The 5,608-nt window shown below is 44.7% G+C and overlaps 1 non-coding gene across 1 annotated transcript; it reads right to left on the bottom strand.

Annotated features, from left to right (window-relative positions):
• Positions 1-4,228: 4,228 nt before the first annotated feature.
• On the bottom strand, positions 4,229-4,303 carry Trnat-ugu (transfer RNA threonine (anticodon UGU)). The gene has a single exon. It is a non-coding gene; the product is annotated as a tRNA-Thr (tRNA).
• Between the last annotated feature and the right edge of the window lie 1,305 nt (positions 4,304-5,608).

Here is a 5,608-nt window from a genome sequence, read left to right as displayed (position 1 = left end):
TTTGCTTCAAAAATGAATTTGTAGAAGATTCTCACCGTTTGTGGCACAATGTAGTAGCAATTGTGGAATTTGCCTCTTCCCTTTTGCGGAATACTTTTAATGCAGTTTGGTGGTTTAATTTGACGTCTATGCGGTTTTCGCTTGAGCTACAGGGTGTGATGACTTTTGTGGTACTTTAAATAATGTAGGTATTACATTCCATACAGATTTCATACGTTCCACGTTCAGTGGATTGGGCTGCATGTGTATCGAACAAAACTTCGCGATGTTGAGTAGATATATGACGTCGTGTCTTCTGGGTTTCGCTGGCAATTTTTTGTTATTAAAGGAAAATGACATTCTTCAGTAAGTATCAGTATGTTACAAGAGAATAGCAAATAAACTACCCTCTAATCTAAAGTTACATAGCTCCCATGGTTCTTAGGAGATCAAAGAATGACAAATGTGGTGTCATTATGTTACAAATCAACATAAACGATATCGTACTCAGAAGCGTCACTTGCTGGCCGCTTGGCGCGCTGCTTTCTCTGTGGAAAACAAACACCAGACGGAGTGTTGTGACTGTTATGTTAGACTGTGGAATAGGCTAGGAGATCTCAGTGACTGTTTTGCCGCCAGAGTGCAGACCTGAAACCAATAAAACATCTTTGGGATGAGGTAGAAAGTCCAGATCCCAGCGTCTTCTCTCGGCTCTCAATGGAATGGTCTGCCAGTCCTTCGCAGACATTTATTGGAAGTGTCCGCAGCAGACTTCAAAACGTTACAAAGGAAAAGCGTAGATACACCCCATCTTAATGTTCACTTTTAGTTGTTCGGATACCTTTGATTAGATAGAGTATAATAAACAGCTAATAATGTCTGTATACTGCCACTCATTGTTTACGTAGCGCTTACCAGAACATAAATGGTCATTATTTGCTGATGATATCAAATAATATGGAATTTAACAAACTGTGGAATGCTGTAGCTTAGACTTAGAGGAAGAAGTCTGTAATGTGAAAGGAGTAAATACCTAGAGCAAAGAAAATGTTGACCTCATGTTTTTCAGATACGCTTCTCGTACATCTACTTTGTTTTCGTCTCATCGATGGTGTTTTGTTTCTGTGTCAGGATAAGGTTCGCACTTTTACCTTTTTAGATTTGTACTTCACTTCTGAGATATTTAAACCCGTTAGTACCACAGCTGCGCCAAACCGTTATTAAGGACACCGTCACGTGCTGCCTCCTCTATATAAATATGTGGAACATACACTGAAGCGCCAAAGAAACTGGTAAAGGCATGAGTATTCAAATACACAGATATGTAAACAGGCAGAATACGGCGCTGCCATCGGCAACGTCTACGTAAGACAATATGTGTGTGGCGCATTTGTTAAATCGGTTACTGCTGCTAAAATGGCAGGTTATCAAGATTTAAGTGAGTTTGAATGTAGTGGTGTAGTCGGCGCACGAGCCATGGGACACAATATCCCGGAGATGGCGATGAATGTGACGGTAACATCAGGAATCCGGTAAAACATCAAATCTCCGACATCGCTGCAGCCGGAGAAAGATCCTACGAGAATGAGACCGACGACGACTGAAGAGAATCGTTCAGCGTGACAGAAGTCCAACCCTTCCGCAAATTGCTGAACATTTCAATGCTGGGCACACTAACAAGTGTCAGCTTATGAACCATTCAACGACACAACATCGATAAGGGCTTTCAGAGCCGAAGGCCCATTCGTGTACCCTTCATGACTGCACGACACCAAGCTTTATGCCTCGCCTGGGTTCGTCAATACCGACACTGAACTTTTGATGACTGGAAACATGTTGCCTGGTCGGACGAGTCTCGTTTCAAATTATATCGAGCGGATGGACGTGTAAGGGTGCGGAGACAATGTCATGAATCCTTTGACCGTGAATGTCAGCAGGGGACTATTCAAGCTGGTGGAGGCTCTGTAATGGGGCGTATGCAGTTAGAGTGATATGGGACATCTGATAGATCTAGATACATCTCTGACAGGTGAAACGTACGCAAGCACCCTGTCTGATCACTAAATCTACTGATGTCCCTTGTGCATTCCGAAGGACTTGGGCAATTACACCACGACAAAGCGACACGCCACACGTCCAGAATTGCTACAGAGTGGCTCCAGGAACACTCTTGAGTGTAAACGATTTCCGCTGCCCACCAAATTCCCCAGACATGAACATTATTGAACATATCTGGGATGCCTTGTACAGTACTGTTCCGAAGAGATCTCCACTCCCTCGTACTCTTAGGGATTTATGGACAGCCCTGCTGGATTAATGGTTCAGCATTGCTTCAGACATAAGTCGAGTCCATGCCACGTCGTGTTGCGGCATATCAGCGTGCTTGCCGGGGCCCCACGCGATATTCGGCAGGTGTGCCGTTTTCTTTGGCTCTTGAGTGTGTATATTTCCATTTGTAGTGATATTAAGTACTAACGGCTTCGTCGCAGTGGTAACACCGGTTCCTGTCGGATCACCGAAGTTAAGCGCTGTCGGGCTTGCCTGGCACTTGAATGGGTGAGTTCCGGGTCTACCGAGTGCCGTTAACAAGCGAGTTGCACTTTGCCCTTCTGAGGTCAGTCGAGGAGCTACTTGACCGAGAAGTTGCGGCACCGATCACGTAAACTGAGAAGGGCCGGGAGAGCTTCCAGTGACGCCAAGAGGTGAGGATGACACGATGGCCGGTCGGTCCCATTAGACCTACCAAGGTCTTTCGGACAGAGTTTTTGGTTTAGTAATATCAAACACTTAGAAGTGTTCATCACAGTTCCTCTTTAAATAGGAAAACATTTTGTTTTTCTTTTGCTGCAATGAATTAGTTATGCGATGTCCTTTCGTGTCCTGCACGTTTTTATCATCACTGCCGGACTGCTACAATACTTGTCATCGAATTCCGCACAATAATCCATCTAAATTGAGAGTACGACGCTGCTCGGATTCCACTGTTCCGTAAGAAGAAATCGGTGTGGGGAGAACCGGTCTAGCGGTTGGTGGTAAGCGCGAAGATCCTGCTGGAGTCCCCTGGAGGATCAGCAGAAGCCGCTCAAGGCTGACCGGACTGGTAACCGGCCGAGGCCGACGATGTGTCCGATTACGCTTGACGACTTAATGATGTAATGGGTCTGCTAGCGGCGGGAAGAGACGTTACTCACATTGATCACCAGCGTGTCGTATGACCGTTTTTACACAGGCGTCCTAGCAGTAGCAGCTCAATTGCTTGACGTTCAAGATTCGGTAACTTAGAAGTGTGAGTCTTATTTGAATCTATTTACCTATTTGCAAACAATGTAATTCACATCGAGTAACAAATAGTAATGGTGGTGTAGTCCAGCTGTTACTTTTCTCCAATCGGAAACTTTGTAAAGCTCCAATTGCCATTTTCCCAGTATAAAATCATAACTGTAGCTCTAAATTAGAAGGAGCAATCCATCGCTCCCAAGTTTTTTAAGGAACCGTATAAAAAATTGGTGGTTGAAATGCTAACTAAACGAAGCTATCTGCGATGTGAAAACACGTATCGGATTCGATACACACACACACACACACACACACACACACACACACACACAAACCACACGAGCGATCATCTCTGATGTACGGTTCAGAAAAGAAAGTTTTTCATGCATCTCAGTATTTACGACGCAATAGCCCCTCAACTACGCGTCGTACAATGATATAATTTTACAAATACATTCAGTAGTAAATGTGAATATTGGCTGTGAAATGTGTTGTGAACGGAGTTAGTAATAAAGAAGCAATAACGAAACACAAAGCGCTAACCCAGGGAACAAATGCTTGTAGCTAGAGCACTGTTTCAAATCTGCAAAATGATTCAAATGGCTCTGAGCACTATGGGATTCAACATCTGAGGCCACGAGCCCCCTAGAACTTAGAACTACTTAAACCTAACCTAAGGACATCACACACATCCATGCCCGAGGCAGGATTCGAAACTACGACCGTAGCGGTCGCGTGGTTCCAAACTGAAGCGCCTAGAACCGCTCAGCCACAACGGCCGGCTCAAACCTGCAAGCTGAACAAAATTACGTCGGGTTTGGTGGTCTAGCGATAAAGTACTTGCATGAGAACCGATAGGTCGCAGCATCGAATCCCAGTCGAACCAGAGGTTTATCAAGAAATGATAATTAAATCAAGGCCCTACACTGTCGACAGGCGTTGATATACATCATCGGGGACAGTTGAAAAAGTGTGCCCCGACCGGGACTCGAACCCGGGACCTCCTGCTTACATGGCAGACGCTCTATCCATATGAGCCACCGATGGCACAAAGGAGAGTGAGACTGCGGGATTTATCCCTTGCACGCTCCCCGTGAGACCCACATTCCCAACTTAATGTCCACACACTACATTCCATATATAGGTTTAACAGTCTGCATTTTATCTTAGCCTTCATTTCTCAACGACGTGAGCAATCGTCAGAAGTTACAAGTGGTTCATATTCAACTCTAAACTTTAGACTCCGTTTCCCCGGTCGGGTAACTGGCGTCCAGTTGAAAGACTTACAGGCTATTAAGCCGCACGAAATAATATCTTTAATAGGTTATTGGATAAGTTCTTAGCGGTTTATGTTTTGCTTGTTGATATTCCGGTTACTATGGGTTTATCTATCGATTTTGATTATTTATTTGAAGTTCGCTGTTTCTGTTTGAGTTTAGATATTGTCATTTTATCATCTGGAGATAGTGACTGAAGCTGTTGACACTACAAAATAGAGTGACGAGTGGAGAAATCGAGACATTTCCGATGTATTCTTATGCTTTTGAGTTCAATAGAGGAGAGACTGCAGTAGTGGAAGCCAGAAACATTTGTGCCACGTACCATGTATCCGGATAATGCCACCGGACAGAGCATGGCAAGAAAATGGTTTTCTCGTTTCAAGCAGGGTCTTTTTGACATTACTGACCCTCCACGTTTAGGAAGACCTTAGGCGTTTGACGAAGATCGAGTAAACTCATTGATCCACAATGATCCACGTCGGTGTATTCGATAACTGGCAAATGTTACGAACTGTGATTGTTCCACCGTCATACATCTGCATGCGTGCATCTCTGCGGTGGTGGTGGTAAGTTCTTATGGCACCAAACTGCTAAGGTCATCGGTCCCAAGGCTTACACACTACTTAATCTAACTTAAACTAACTGAGGCAAAAGACAACACACAACCCAAGCCCGAGGGAAGACTCGAACCTCCGACGGGGGTAGCCGCGCGAACCGTGCCGAGGCATCCGAGATCGAACGGCTACCCCGCGCGGCTTCATCTCTGCTTGCGCGTCATCGTTTGGCTCGTGAACAACACCGCTTTTCCTATCGTGTGTAGTTACTGGTGACGAGAAATGGTGTCTTCATTCTAACATAAGGAAAAGAAAGAAATAGTTGAGCCCAAGCAACTCCCCGTACTGAAATTTGTGGGCATCCACTAAAGATAATGTTACACATCTGGTGGAATAGCAACGGTATGGTGTACTGTGAATTGAAACTTCCTGGCAGATTAAAACTGTGTGCCGGACCGAGACTCGAACTCGGGATCTTTGCTTTTTTTTAAATCTTATTTTGTTCGTTATTGGTCGTTG

The sequence above is a fragment of the Schistocerca gregaria genome, chromosome 2, assembly GCF_023897955.1.
Source record: "Schistocerca gregaria isolate iqSchGreg1 chromosome 2, iqSchGreg1.2, whole genome shotgun sequence".
NCBI classification, from domain to species: Eukaryota; Metazoa; Arthropoda; class Insecta; order Orthoptera; family Acrididae; genus Schistocerca; species Schistocerca gregaria.
Note: the sequence above shows the minus strand (reverse complement) of the source record. Positions and strands in the feature narration are given on the sequence as shown.